Below are 16,761 nucleotides of genomic sequence, written 5' to 3'. Positions count from 1 at the left end.
TCCAACTTTGAAGCTTAAACTTATGGGCACCAAGGAATTTGTTTTGGAATTTGAGACAAAGGATATGAAATTCACTCTTTAGAGGCTTGAAGTTTTTTGCAGGAGCGTATTTCACGGGTTAAGCTGTGTCATCAGTGGCGGAGGGAGGGGGTGGCCATAGGGGTCATGGCCCCACCCTGAATAAATAGTTTATTTATAACCATAGTATGTAATTTTATAAAGGATTATTATGTGTGTTGCTTTTATCCCCTTACTGGATAATTTTTTGAAGTAATTGATGATGACTTATTGGATTTTCAACCAAATACGCTGGCATTTTCGTAGAACTTAATAATTAGCTACCTCAATGTGATGTTATTTAAAACCTTCCTCAGCTTATAACAAAATGAAATGTTTAGTTGGCTGTAGCCAGTGGCGGAGGTAGCATTTTAATTTTAGGGTGGCCGAGATTAAAAAATAATTTAGAGTAAAATTTAAAACCTTCACATAAATATAATATGTACAATCAATTTAAGAGCAATTTTCATATCCCTCTTTTATCTCATTTTCTCTTCTCATTTGTCTTCTTTTTTCATCATATTACTTATCAATTATCATATTCCTCACTTTCTTCTATTTATACATTGATCTATTTAAAAATGGAAGTAGAACTAGTGCAAACAAAATATTTTCCGAATACAATATCTAAACTCTATAAATCTTTCATGATAATTGCTACAGCCAACTAAACATTTCATTTTGTTATAAGCTGAGGAAGGTTTTAAATAACATCACATTGAGGTAGCTAATTATTAAGTTCTACGAAAATGCCAGCGTATTTGGTTGAAAATCCAATAAGTCATCATCAATTACTTCAAAAAATTATCCAGTAAGGGGATAAAAGCAACACACATAATAATCCTTTTTAAAATTACATACTATGGTTATAAATAAACTATTTATTCAGGGTGGGGCCATGACCCCTATGGGCCACCCCCTCCCTCCGCCACTGGCTGTAGCAATTATCATGAAAGATTTATAGAGTTTAGATATTGTATTAGGAAAATATTTTGTTTGCACTAGTTCTACTTCCATTTTTAAATAGATCAATGTATAAATAGAAGAAAGTGAGGAATATGATAAGTAATATGATGAAAAAAGAAGACAAATGAGAAGAGAAAATGAGATAAAAGAGGGATATGAAAATTGCTCTTAAATTGATTGTACATATTATATTTATGTTAAGGTTTTAAATTTTACTCTAAATTATTTTTTAATCTCGGCCACCCTAAAATTAAAATGCTACCTCCGCCACTGTGTGTCATGCTCTTACTATGGGCTCTTTCCATTTGATATGGGTGATTGGTAGCATCATGTGCTTGGTGCAATGCAATACCTACTAGTTACTGATCAGTGGGTCTAGACCATGAAACTCGTGATCAGTCCTCTCGCACACTACAATTGGGTGTTGAGAAACATAGCTAGATGGAGATCGATCAAGCTCACGATTGGGTGGAAGAATCATTTCCTATTGGCGAAGGAACTGGTGAGCAACGAGTTATAGGAACAAAGGTGGCTAATGGTCAAGCTCAAGGTGGAATAGAGGAGCCGAAAGAGGGTCAATCTCAGACACCGGGTGTAGAAGAGTCTTTGGAAACGACGTCTATTTCATCTTTGAGGGTTAGTGGGTCGCGACATGGTTACGCGAAAGGGAGCCACAATAAGAAGGACAAGCCGCTAAAGGATTTCCTAGGCTCGGTTCTAGTTAAGGATGGTGTAACACCCCGATTTCGGTGGCGTCACTTTAGTAACCAAAAGAAAATACTTTAAGCGGAAAAACGTGAATTATTTTTTTTCGACAAGATAACTAAAGACAGAAAGCAATAAAACTCCCCAACAAAAGATAAAAGGAACTACTATACAACTATATATACATGCCTCGCTAAACACTACCACGTCACGAGTAACCTCCAGTGACGGGTGACAGAAAAAGAGTAACGCCCGAAGGCAATATGTACAGTCCGAGATAAAGATACTGTGTCCGCAACACTAAACTACAAAATCTGAGAGCAAGTTGGCCCAGCGGCCTAAGAAAGACCCCCTAAATCCAACCAGCTCTCTGTGATCTCCATAGGAAACCACACAAAAGCTACCGGTAGGAAAACTACCCTGTCCCCAAAAACGGAAACATGACGGTCAGAGCATCGACACTACTCCTACACTATCCCTACCCGAGGAGCCCACACTAGCACTCAATCCTACACGCTAGCGCGATCGTCATCCGAATCTGCATCCAGGACGACTAGGTCGACGTACTCAACACTGCCCTCTCTGTCCACCCTAATGCGCTCCTGCACTGGACTCTCGGGCTCGGGGCCCGGAACGAGATCCGCGACGACAGCAGCAGCAGTAGACGGACTAGACTCCGTCGAAGCCCCACCTACTGGCACCTCCTCAGAGGGGTCCTCATCATCTGAAGGGGATGGTGGCGGTGGAGGTACTCCCAAGCCGGGTCCACAGTGTACTCCTGGAGGCAGGTTGAAGCTCACTATGTGCCTCCTCATCACTCCCTCCGTCAAGCGTCCAAATCGGTCGACACGGTCCTCCATGATCCGACCGGTGTAGGTCGCACGGTGGCCCTCGGGATCGACCACCCATGCACCTGGGTCGTCTTGATCAAGCATCTCGTACCTGGTCCCCCCCGACGGGCTGACCATGGTAAACCAATCCCCCATACTCATCTGACAAATGGCGTAGTCCGCCCAAACACACACAGCAGACGCGAGGGTCAACTCCAAAGAATTATATAATTAATAAAACCAGATATAATTATAGGATAATAAATACTCGCCTCTCAGGCTTATAAGTTTTGGGATAGCTTCCTAGGGTTGCATGTATCACAATGAATATAAAGAGCCATAAAAACAAGTAGCATGCCTCAAAAATAGGATAAACAGTTACCAATCACACTCAGCAACTAAGTCAGCATGTATGTTGCATGAAATGCAATGCTGGGTAACAAAATGCATTCCGGAAGAAGGATGGACATCAACGAGGCGGCCCTAACACCAGCCACGGTGGGTACCTTCCTGCTCGCGTGTCTCTTACACCACACAAAAGTAGTCAGATCAGCAGTGAACCCGTAGGTCTGCCATTCCGTCTGCTACTGAGGACCACCGTAGTGTCCTAAATATGGAAATCCGGGTCTTATGACCATTTTGGAATCCACCGAGGTCCGGTATCACGCCGTGTATTAACCTCAAAATGAGTGCATGAATGCAAGTGATTAGCCAAACAACGTCTCCGACCTCACCCGACACGTCGCCACGTGTTCTAGATAACTTAAAGTCTCTAAAAGAATACCCTAAGGTAAATGTCGATTCTGCGACAAAATACAATTAATCATAAACAAAAGAGTGCAACCACTCACGACAACTCTTCGAGTCATCAATGCTCTCACGAAGTCTCTCGCTTCTGTGGAGTCTTACACATTCACAAAGTCTCACGCTTCAGTGAAGTTTTATGCTTTCACAAGGTCTCACGCCTCAGTGAATTTACACACTTGCACGAAGTCTCACGCTTCAATGAAGTTTCATGCTGTTCACGAGGTCTCACGCCTCAGTGAAGATCCATGCTTTCCACAAGGTCTCACGCCTCAGTGGAGTATCACGCATTCACAAGGTCTCACACCTCCGTGAAGCTTCTCGGCTCATCCCTTGGATGGCTAAACAAACTGCTCCCAGAGCGAATGAGTATCAACATACCCAGAACTCGAAATCTTCTCAACACTTGGATCCGACGACACTTCTCGTTTTCCAAAACTAAACTTCAATCCAAAGCTTGCATCCGAGATTGTTATCTTTATTTAAAGGTTTAGAGGTTGTTTAATATCTTATGAATTTTCTTTATAAAAATAGCTCTTTTTAGTCTTATCGTATTCCCTATGAGTTTCAAAGTTCCCATAAACCCAAGTAATTCCCTGAGAAGGTCTCGATCCATTGGAGCATGACAAGGTCCGAACTCCGTTCGTCCTTTTAAAACTCTCTCAAAATCTCATAAAAATTCGGCATGACCTGCCCGTAAACCTCACTCTTCAGAATCTCAGGTACAAGTGGAATAGCATAAATTAAACAGCTCAGTCAAAAGCATAAACAGCATATTCCAACACATCCTAAGTTAACCATGTAGCACATAGCATGTGAATCATTTAGCACACAATATCATGGCCTCAAGTACTCAACAAGGTCGGCCGAAGCCTCAGAGAACAATTCAGACATTTAGCAATTAAGTGCATAACACATAGATCAAGTCGAACTTGTCGACACCTAAAGCATTATCTAGTAATTCAGAGAGTAGCCCTCACCGGTGGGTCTTCCAGCTTCTTCCTCAAGATGTTCTCCAAACTCTTCTCCTTGATTTCTGGGAATCTCCTCAAACGAACCTTAAGCAAAAATCACAGAAATCAACACCAAGAGTCAGAAACTCAGCAATCAAAGAGTCCTAGGGTTACACAGTACACTACTACCTCCTTGGTACGACAATCTAACGCGTTAAGACAAGTTTTCGAAAAATCGGATTCTCCTCCCCCCTTGATATAGCTCTCGGCCACTTTCCTTAATTGGGAGGGTCGATTTTTCTTCGATCAAACTTGGTTCCTAGGTTAACATAAGCCGTAACTAAGACGGTTCTAGGCTCGGAAAAATTTTCGGATCGAAAACTGATATAGGGGCAGTTTGATCATTATTTTTAGCTCAGAATTTCAAAATTGGATTTTTGAAAAACAAATTGGATGGGGACGTCCACAACGACGTTTATGACGACAAATCCTACTAGCACTAAGCCAAGTCGATAGATTAGAGCGTAAAGGTTGCGACTTTGCCGAAAAATGGGTATTTAGGGTAGAAATTGATCCCGGCGGCATTTCGTCGACATTTGACAAAATCTAATCCGCAGAACACGCTCAGGAGCATGCAGGGAAGAAGTTTAGACGCTGAAATCAGCTGATTTGAACAGTTTTTCAAAAACCTCAAAATTTTGAACTCAGAAAGTCGCAGGAGAAATGGACAGAAACGACGATTCGAAGGAGAGTATAGATTACCTACCTCGAGGTCTTCGATTAGTGACGATCGGTGAAGCAAACGGGCAAGAAACGACGAAGATCCGGATCTCTCTCTCTCTCTCTAGGAACTCGCGGTTTTGGGGGTGGGGAAAATGGGTTTTTTTCTCAAAAATCTAATTTTCAAGCTATTTATAGGTTTTGGAAAAAACGGAAAAATGATTTTTTTGCGATTCCGATTTTTCCTGCGCGTTCCTCTGCGCATTCTAAGATAGGTTCTGGCGACAGAATTCCAGAACTCAAAATAGGATTCTTGGAATTAAACCAAAAGATCCAAAATCGGCATAAGTCGGTGTAAGTCGGTTTATCCCGAAAAACTACTTTTTGCAGTGATCGTCGGATGAGAAAACTTCCTTCTGAAGAAAGATTAGGAATGATGAGAGAAGTAGGAGAACGCGGGTGGAATCTTCATTTGAGTTTCCGGATAGAAAAAGTCTTCATCGTCTGTCGATCTTAGGTTTTTCGAACTATCAGGGATTCCGTTTCGGCAAACTTCCGAGAATTGGAATTTGACGTTCGTACTTTCCAGGATTTCGCATCGAAATGGTTGTTTAAGGACGGAAAAGAGAAGTTCTAACATTTCTCTGAGGATTTTTGGAATTAGTTTCCATCGTGTCCTAAAGCGTAAATTAACTATTCACTAATACCTTCGACCTAGGATTAAGCGTATGTTAGTTGTGCTATAACTCTTTCGGTTTTTTTTTCGATACATTCTTGGACTTTTCCTGAACCTCTTTCCTTCCCAAATTTATCTTAATCAAATAACTCTTTTATTTTATTCACTTATCCAAAGCGTTAAAACTTGGGCCTTACAGATGGGGTTACTACTAGGGAGAAGATAGTTTGATTAGTGGGTAAGGAATTAGGGCTAACACCCTAGAAGCTTAGAGACACTTATGCTTAAGGGTTCAAAATCCCATATTAGGCGAGATCACCCTAATTTGTCTTGAGGATATGCATGTGTTATGGGGTTGTCTAATGGGTTTTTGGCATTTTGATTTGTTTGTTTCGCGAGTTTTGTACATACTTTTATTTTGATCATTAATAAAGTTTTGTTTTCAAAAATAAAAATATTCCCCGCACAAGCACACATATATAGTGTATGTAAATATATATTGAAAGAAAAAAATTATATTTTATCAAAAAAAGCTTAGAAACCCTTCTCAAGGGATAAAATTAATGGGAGGCAAAATCTTCTAAAAAGAAGAACATAAAACATCCAAGAACAATTAGAACATAAACAAAGGTCCACTAGAAAAACACCAACAACCACAAGGCCCAATCAAAAAGACTTGCAAAAGCTGCAAAAGATAGAAATCCCCAAAAAGCTGCGAAATAAGCACCCAAATCAACACCACCAAGTCTCTACGAAGAGAACATCACCCTAAGTTCTTCCTCCAACCCGTGAATATCTTCTAAGTCACTGCCATCATATTCAGGACCCAAGACTTTTCCTAGAAGCCATGATTTCTTAGCTCTAGTAAAATATTTATCAAAAGATCCAGCGCCTAAGAGCGAAGGAGATAATATCTATAAAGGAGAAAAAACAGATACTGATCATTTTCCTCTCGGGCAAAAACAAAAGCACAACACTAGTAGAGGATGGGGATATGGTGAAATTGAGGTCTTGGCTGTGGCTCAAATCTTTGATGCAAAGTTTCAAATCATCTTTCTACGAGTGGGACAAGGAGCCTCTGATCTGTATGATGGGGAGCTAAGGTTTACATTAATTATATCTTCCTTGGCCTTAAGGGATGTCCTACAAATGGGCTGGTGTTATTGTATAGTGATGAGCTATTAGTATAGCTCACTGCTCCTTTATTTTGGAAACCTTCTGCATGCTATGTCTGTTATGATTTTCGTTTTTTCCTTGGCTGCCTGTGGTTCTTAATGCTATTAGAACATGGGGGTCATGAACAATGTAAACTTTCTTCTTGCACACCTTGTGCTGTTTTAATGCATCTTTTCTTTGGCTTGTCAAAAAAAAAAAAACTAGTAGAGGAGACCACCACAGACCGGAAGGCAGCCCCTTCTTTTGCTTCTTTTGTCGCCCACGAGACCTCGGAAAACCTCCTATTAAACTCTGAAAACCCATTTGCATGCATGACATGACCTTTTTCCTGGGGTGGCCACTAGGATTATAACTGGAATCCTCTAAAGAAAGAGGATCAGAAGCTTCGCCTATAGAAAGAGCTTCTAACCGATGATATATATATATATATATATATATATATATATATATATATATTTTTTTTTTTTTCTAAACGTTATTTAAAAGGTTAAATGTATTCATTTAACGTCATTTTCAAGAACATTAATTTTCTTGTTTTTTAGATAAGATTATGAGAAAAAAAAACTTACTATGTGAAAAAATATATAACTTGTTTTATGAATAACTTCTAAAAAAAATATATTGTGAAATATGAGAGAATGTAGTACTTATTTTATATTCATTTAGCTTAAATCATGAACATATTTAGAGTTAATGGTTAAATTAGTTTTTGATTTTATATAAGCGAGTTTGGTTTTTGTCGCTCGGCTAAAAAATATGTTTAATGGCGGGTTTTTTTTATAATTACTGGTTGTTTTTTACCGCCACTGAACGTTATTTTTCCGTTGAATAACTAAAATCAAACTTGTTTACAAAATCAGAGACTAATTTAGCTATTTTCATTTTGAAAAATAATTTATGAAACTAATTTTCACTTTGAAAAATAATTTTCATTTTGAAACTAATTTTCATTTTGAAAAATAATTTATGTTATTTGAAAAAATCATGATTTTTATGGTTATAATATGTACAATTTGTTTTTTTCTTTTTTACATTCATTTTGAAACTTTTATCTCCCTCACGGAATAAAATTTGAAATACAGGGCTCAAAATTATGATGCTCCTATTCCAGCAAGCGGACAAAAGAAGAATAAGGAGGAGATGCCAGAAAGCTTCACGTTCAGATGTCTTCAACCATGAGGGTGATCGGACGATATTGAATTTATAATAAAGAGACTTTGTGTGACTTTACACATTGTCTTTATTTTTTATATATTTTATGCATTCAATTTCATGCCACTTTTATCTTTATATTTCTATGTTATGTTGGATTAAATCGATGAATCTTGTTGAATGGGCCTCATCTTGAAATAGACATCCTTCTTCCTTGTGAGGAGTTCGACCAAGTTTTCTCTAACTTTTGGGTAAACTCGTTTATCTCCTTCTCATAATGTTCCAGGGCCAATGGGCCATGCTCATGGCTAGTTGTTGGTTCGAGGAAGCTTCAACATCCTCCATTGTCATTTCGAGTGGCATAGTTTGAAGGTTCTTCACAACTACTTGAAGGGTTTCATAACCTTCATCCTGATGGTTGAGAGGAGTAAGGTCGACAACCATCAACATCTCAAATGGGAGACTTCGAATGGCCTCCAACCATGATAGAACAAGGCTCCAAATATTTAGTCTAAACTTGAATTTGCCAACATCCACTTTTATAGGTTCTTTAGACTATGTTTGGATTGATGAAACATAATGAAGCGGGGCGGAATGAAATAAAAATTTCATTCCAGTGTTTGGATATTTTATGACGGAGCAAAACAAAATTACCACTGCATTGTTTGGATAATGGACGGAGCGGAATAAGTTATAATTCTTGTTATTCTTATACTACCATTATTTTAAAATAAAAGACAAGCTGAAAAAGCAATTGAAAATTGATGTCCAATATTCAATATCTTATGATTCGGTGTGTCTAACAACTGAGGTTCTCTACTGTCCTGATGCTATTGCTGAGTGCCTTTGTTCACAATTGAGGAAGAGCACACTTACAAATTATAGTGGAGAAAAAAATGAGAAACGATTTGATGTAGAACTCAACATCTTTACAAACTATATATGACAATTCGGTGTCTGCCTTGGTTAAAGCCAGACGAAAAACTTGAAATGGTAAAAGAGTTGTCTAGTGCCCAGAAGATCCGCAGCATGTGTGGTTTTATTTAAATGAAAACCGGTTGGCTTGTACTTGCATTAGCATGATTATTACGTGATGGGAGAAAATTAGGGTCACCAACTAGGAAAAGTTATGTATGATCGTATGGAGGTGACCATGGGTAGAATAGTATTTTCATAATTTAAGTAAGTACGATCAGTTTTTCTTTCCATTCCTTTCCATCCAATTTTGGGGGAAGTAGATCTGAAGGAAAGTAATGGAGCATGATGGATCTTGGACCACTACTTACCACTCCCTTCCATCATATTTTAAATAAAACAAACAATGGATCACTCCCTCCTTCCCCACCCCTCCACTCCACTCCATCCCCTCCCTCAATCCAAACAAAGCCTGTCTTTTCTTCAAACTTGAGCATTGTTCTCTGAATCAAATCCCAAAAGCAAAGGTAAGAATTTTCCCAATCACCATAAGTATTATGATATTTACTTCCCTTCCTTTTCTCAAGAGTGGAGAACTTATGATCAGATGGTGATTCTATTTGACAATCTCGAACTAAATGATCAAAGATTTGATGAAGTTTAGTTATATCAAAGTCCAAATTCTTTTTGAAAGAGATTTTATCCTTATTTTCATAAGGCCTTAGAGAAGCACATGCATATGGGGTCTAAGCTTTTATTAAGCCACATGTGCCTTTCTATTTTCATCCCCATCATCACTGATATTTCCAAACTCGGGTTCATCATAGCCTAAAAGGGATATCCTTTCTTTTTAGGATGCTTCTTGAATCCTTGTATTTCAGCATTTATTTTCTCTATGGTGCGAACTCTTTCATCCAAATGTGTGGCTGGCTAATAAGTTTCTTTCAAATTTTGAATTCACCCTCAATCTTCAATTTACCGTTACATGAAAGAATCTTGTTTTCACATCACTTCTTTTAGCCATCTATGTCTTGATTTCTGAAAAATTTATTATTCATTCATATTGGATAATCTCCAATATTCAGTCCCCATCTATTTCCTCAAGCTAATTTCTTCTTTGTTCAATCCTCTTCTTTTGCCTTCTCGTCCTTCTCATTTCTCTTCCACACCAATTATCTTCTCTTGTTGTTTATATCCCCAAACACCACTCGGTTCCACAGTTTCTGTTTTAGTGCTCTCAGTTTCTCCTTAAGCTCAAATGCTCCCCACCCATGTGCAATTGGATCCCTAGCCACTCATTTTCCAAAAAAAAATTGAATCTATGATACTAAAACAAAAAATTGATCAGGACTCTGAATGACTTTGAGCCCCAATCCTGTTTAGCTACCGAACAGTGATCACAGTTCTCTCTATTAAGAACCTCTTGAATGTAACCTGGCCAATGGGAGAGCCAATCATTTGACACTAGGGCTCGGTCCAACTTGCTCATTGCTGGGTGTTTGGCCTAATCCATGTAAATCTTCTTTCAACCAAGGGAATATCTACAAGCTCCACTGAGTTAATGAAACTGTTAAAACCATCAATTTAGACACCACAACAAAATGTTGCTTCTACTTCTCCATAATCTTCTTTTTTCTTCCAAATCACTTGGAGCGTAAATATTAACAATGCGACATTAAGTTCTCTTCTAAATTTTTGAAATCACTTTCGGTTATTCTTCTTTCGTTAACCCTCCACGACTACCATCCAACCTCCACATCCACCTCTACCTCCACCCCCTTTCCCTCTCTTCCAATTTTAGCAATATATTGTTTACTTTTTTTGGAACGAATTTAATTATGTATTTAGCATTAGTCAATTTTAGCAATATTTTTACGTGGGACATGGACTAATTTCAAACTTAACGTATTATACAAGGACCCAACCTTTATTTAACTTTAAATATAAATTACACAAACTAGGGCCGACCCAACACTAAATGAGGCCTAAAACGAACTTTAAAGTGAAACATTTTTATCTATTTTTTTTTATTTAACATATCTTATTTACAAAAATATGGGGTCTTTTCTTTTTTATTTGAGGCCTTATTTACAAAAATATGAAGCCTTTTTTCACTTAGTAAAATTTTATTTTAGAGGCCCAAAGCTCTTGCTTGGGTCGCTTGGCCCTTGGGCCGGCCCTGACACAAATTTAGAATCCTAATGGTTTTTGTCAACAGGTAATTTACATATGTGGACATCCTTTTTAGGACCAATAGGATGTGAAACACCAACTTTGTATTTGAACTATTAAAGGAAATACGAAGTTAACCTAGGTCATTTATTTTTTGGTATATAACACGAAAGTAAATTAAATATGTCGATTATAAGTTTCAAAAAAATATGTCGATTATAGTTTTTTTTAATTATTCTTCATATAAAATATAAGGTTAAATTTTTTGGAAAAAATGCCTGCCATAATTACGGGAAAGCTCCAATAACACTGCAGTTACAACACTGTCTGCAATTATATTTCAAAAAATACAAAGGAATGAAGATTTACTTTCAAAAGGAATAAAGATTTTAATATATATATATAATAAAAACACCAAAAACGCTAGAAGGAGGGTTCGAACCTCCGACCTTGTGGTTAACAGCCACACGCTCTAACCAGCTGAGCTATTCCAGCTTGTTGTTTAAGCGCGTCAATTAACTATTAAAACCAACTATTATTGCGGAGATTCCAAAATGCAACCGAAAACATATACACATATCGTAGTTTGGAGATGCATTTTTCTATAATTTATTCTAAATATGCTTCTAATGTCAGAATTTAATCCTAAAAGAAAGAGATCATCATTCATACATGCTACTATTGCACCACAGTTTGTGCTTTCTTCTCCAAATACCATTGTTTTAGCCTTCAAATTCTGTAGAGTGTAGTTAGTTTCAGAGTCTCTTACTAATGCTAGTTCTGTATAGTAACTTGAGTGAACTGCCATTCTTATTTTTAATGATTAAGGGTCCATGCCTCCAAATTAGTGAAACAATTTATTAATGTCTTTTATTTGAGTAAACATATCTGTCATATGCCGAGTTTGGATTACCTCTTGTCTCTCATGTCTTTATTGCAGTAGTTACTTCAAACTATTATTAAATTAATATTGATCTCGCACTATGTACGGATAGAATAAGAGTACAAATAAATGAATACAATGATTATAAAAAAAATGAATGAAATGATACATTAAAGTCAAATAAAAGTTAGTAAATTAGCAAGCGCTAATTAATTATTGGTAAAAACATTCTTATAAATTTCAAAAAAAAAATCAAATAAACCACATTCAACTGTATTCGTTGTTGTTGACCACACATTATATCTTTACTATTAATCATAAAAAGATTTAACTTAATTTTTTCCTGTTTGTAACTCTCGCACGAAGCTGCAATGTTGTAGTTAACGCCCCTACCGCTCATGCCCCACAATTGTGGGTCACTTACTCGCTTCCCTTTTCCTGCGGGGCAATCACAGTAGGTCCATGAAACAGCAAGCACCTATTTATGGACCTACATCCGAGCATACATCAAACATACATGTACATACATTAGACTTATTTTTAAAAAATGAACGAATGTAATACGAGTACTTGTTAGCATACATCAAACATTTTCATATTTCTTCTCTCGTTTTTCTTTTTTAAATACGTATATCACCTATTTAATTTTTTTTCCAATCCTAGTTACATTGTAATTCATTTTTTTTTTTCTAATTTTATATGCTTTGAAAATCAATATACCATGAGTAACAATATACCAAAACCATTTTAATTTTCCAAATGTATATACGAAAACATAAAATATAAAATTCTTGAGTTAACTTTCAAATCAATCAATTTTTTAACATTTTTTATATAAAAAATCATAATCATTAAAAAAAACTTTGTCAGCATACACCTTAATGGTAGAAAAGTCACAATTGACTTTTATTAATTATTCTAATGTAATTAATTAAAATCATTAAATGTCAAATTAATGTTGTAGTTATTTTCGAAAAATGTCAGAAATGACTTTTGTTAATTATATGACTATCATTTATAACTATTAAATGCAATATTAATACATTAATTATTTTCGAAAATATGGAATTATTTGATATTTAAATGGAAAATTCTGTGGTGCCTCCCTATTTTTAAGGGTGTGGTGCCTCCAACCCTTTTAGCAAATAATATGCTGCCATGTGTATTAGTATTTTCAAATTTTCTTTTTCTGTTCAAATTTGAATTATTTTTTAGAAAATCAAAAATGTTTTATATTTTATTTTCGGAGGGGCCTTTTAGCAATTGTTTGAAAGTTGTATATTATCTTTTAACCATCATTGAGAATTTTTACCAAGCTTATTTGTATTATGAGTTCAACCCATTTTCTTCTTCTTCTTCCTTGAACCCTAAATAGTATCAGCTTCTTCACCTTCCAGCTTCTTCATCGTTCGTTTTTCGCACACGAGGACCATTGTCGTTCGAGCTTTTGTATCTTCCATCAACAATCAAATAGCAAGGTTCGTTTCTTTTCGTTCGTATAAGTTCTCGGGTCATTATATTGTGTGTTTCTGAATCTGGGTTTAGTGTGTTTTGGTTCTAAAATCGCATTTTCCTAATCTATTATTCGCTGTTGTTGTTTGATTTCAAATTCAGGGATTCTTATATTTGTGGGTTTTGAATCTGGGTTTAGGGTTTAAATCGCATTTTGGGTATTGTGCTTTTGGGTTTAGGCTTTAGAATCGGTGGGTTTAGGGTTTAAAAAATCGGAATGAAATTTTTTTCGTTTAAGGTTTACAAAATTGATTTCGTTGTTTTCGAAAATCAGGTTTTGTTTACTTAAATCTTTGTGTTGTACTTATTGATATGTAAATAAGTAACACAAGAAAGGGGGGTTTGAATTGTGTTCTTAAAAATTACTTGTTAAAACTTTAGTTTATGAAAAGAAGATAAGTTCTTAAGAAAATTGTTCTGGTGACTTTTCAAAAACTGTTTAGTGCAGCGGAAGTAAGTAAATAAAGCAGAACGATCAGCACACAGGAATTTATACTGGTTCACCCTAAACGATTGGGCTACGTCCAGTACTTGGCCACCACCAAGATTTTCACTAGCAAGTATCAAGGACTTCTCCAATACAAGTATTAGACAGGACTTCTCCAAGTATTATCACGGACTTCTCCAAGTATTGTACAGGACTCCTCCTAGTATTATCACGGACTTCTCCAAGTATTGTACAGGACTCCTCCTACAATCAACAAGATTGTTTGGCTCTACAAGAAATCTCTTCTCAAAAGAGTTGGTGTAGACAATTTATGGCACCGGAACTCTCAAGTGTTTTGGGTTCTGAAAGGACGTTGGAACACACAAGAGTTCAGAATCTAAGAGAGAAGTAAGAGAAGAGGTTTGACTCTTTTAAGGTTTGGTATTCTCTCTTGATTTAGCAGAGGTATGAGATCGGATTTGACTCTTAGGAAATCTGCTGTGAGCTTTTAATGCTTTGAAGAATGTTTGGAGTAACTGCTCTAAGTTCTTTCTTTTCTTGCAATAAATTTTTCTCTTCTTATCTTCTTCAATCTTCAGATATGTCCTTTATATATGATCTTGCTAGTTGTGTAGCCGTTGAGACACAAAATCTGGCCGTTGTTTGTAGCCGTTGTGAGTGTCATCTAACCATTGATTCAAATCTCCGGTTGGTAGCTTCATTAAATGCATGCTGCTGTTCAAAGCTATCCTTTAGCCAAAAAGGTGTACTTTGTCAGCTAGTAGGTGGTGATAGCTTTGGGCTACTTTGCAGAAGAGAGACATTTTGGAAAAGTGATGTTGACGTGTTGTCCTTTTTCCTCTTCATTGGTCATCGAGACTTCTCTCTTCAAAGGTAAATCAGTTTGCACGTGACCAGATTAGTTTCCTTCTGACTAAAGCATGGGGCAAATAGTTGAGATACAATTTTGACTTTCCCGCTCAAAGGCTTCTTCTGAAATTCTGAGGTATGACGTGGCATGAAACGATACAGAATAAGTGTCTTCCTTGTTTACTAGACGATGCGGTCATATCTTGCGTAAACTTCTTTTTCCTTATAAGGCTTAGACATATTCGTTGAAGCATGTGACATTATAATATATATTTCCTGAAAAATGTCATTAACATCTGGAATTAGATTTTAGTAGAGAAAAGTATTTATAAAAATTGTTAGGATCAAAATAAGATTGAAACACGTTGTAACACGTTTGAACTTAACAATCTCCCCCTTTTTGATAATGACAATTTTTATTGAAAAGGATAATGATCAAGAGTAAAAAGAATTTATGCTCCCCCTAAATTGGGTAAGATAAAAGTTTTAAAAAAAAACTTATTCAAATCATATTACTCCCCCTGAGTTGTATAAAACTTTGGTGTTAGGTTAAGGAAACAACCTTGAACTTGATCTTAAACTTTTCTATAATTCCTAATTCCTATTTTCTCCCCCTTTGGCATTATTAAAAACAAAGGGAAAAGAAATTAGTAGAAAGGTATAATATGCATAGTAAACATGGCAAACGTTAGTTATAAAACGATAAGCATGATGGAACGATAAAATATGCATAATCAGTGAACAATTGTCTGAAAACATAAAAGTAAATGCGAATTGTTCAGGATAGAGAGTTGGCCATTAGCCAAAGCGTGTCAGCAGCTGATCGATTTTCTGGGCAAGAGTCATGAACTGCTGGTTGATGTGGTCACGGTGGTCTTGAAAGTCTTCTCTGGTGACAAATTGAGTCGCCAAGACTTGAGCACTTGAGCTTCCACCTTCAGTCTTGAAATTAGCTTGAAGTCCCTCAGATTCATCTTCTTCTTTTCCATCAGCAGAACTGTTCAGTTGTGACTCTGTATCATCTGCTTCTTCAAGCATCTTCTCCTTTCCTTTTTCAGTGTTGGCTTTCTCAGAATGAGAAACAACTTCAGGAATGTGAGTGGGTAGGAGTACAAACACCCAAGTTCCAAATTTCAGTGAGAGCGCGGAGGTCCGATTCATGAGAGAATATGGCAGAGTACCAACATATCCCTCAGAGACACTCAATTTCCAGAACTCTGGATCAGGAACTTTGCAAGCGTGAAGTTGGAACAAGTAGTTGTCACCCTCTTGTCGTTTCCATGTAGCAGTGAGCTGATTGCTTGAAGACTTGTCAATCTTTCTTGCCAGAAGGTTCAGGTAGCTTTTGAACGATCCCTTGGTAGTCCTCAAGGTGCGTCTGCGTTGGATAGCAGAGGACACTAGCGTCTGAAGGCGCCTCTTTCTTGCTTGAGAAAAATAGAGAACAGTACCGGATCTGCTTGCCTTCTTAGTGCTTGCTTTCGTGAACGGTTTGAGAGTAGAAGTCATATGCTCATCGGCAATCAATGACTTAGGCAAAGATTGAACAAGTTGGAATGCAGAGGCATTCTCTTGTGCAACGGCAGTTTGGTCAGTGATGAAAGCAGTGTTCATGGTAGAGTTTGGTTGAGATGTGAGTGGTTCATTTGTTGTTTCAGTCAAGGGTTCATTGAGGTTTGCGTTTGGTGGGAGTTTTGGCAATGGTTCAGTGTGGTGTTGTGAATGTGTTGGAGAGCAGTGTTGTGTTTGAGTATTGTCAACAAACAGTGAATCCAGAAATTCTTTGTTGGACATTTCAGAAGGAATTTCTTGATAAGGTAAGAGAGAGTTTGCTAACCTTGTGTGAAGAACAATGTCCTCATCAAAGAAGGGCTCCTCAGGTTCAGCAGAGAAATTCTTCCTTTTCTGACATGCAGGTTGTGGTTCAACAGTAACTTGAGATT

General features: G+C 37.0%; 1 non-coding gene across 1 annotated transcript; it reads right to left on the bottom strand.

Annotated features, from left to right (window-relative positions):
* Positions 1-11,547: 11,547 nt before the first annotated feature.
* TRNAN-GUU (transfer RNA asparagine (anticodon GUU)) lies at positions 11,548-11,621 on the bottom strand. Its single transcript has one exon. It is a non-coding gene; the product is annotated as a tRNA-Asn (tRNA).
* Between the last annotated feature and the right edge of the window lie 5,140 nt (positions 11,622-16,761).

The sequence above is a fragment of the Lotus japonicus genome, chromosome 6 (genome assembly GCF_012489685.1).
Source record: "Lotus japonicus ecotype B-129 chromosome 6, LjGifu_v1.2".
NCBI classification, from domain to species: Eukaryota; Viridiplantae; Streptophyta; class Magnoliopsida; order Fabales; family Fabaceae; genus Lotus; species Lotus japonicus.
This window is presented reverse-complemented; position numbering and strand designations above follow the sequence as displayed.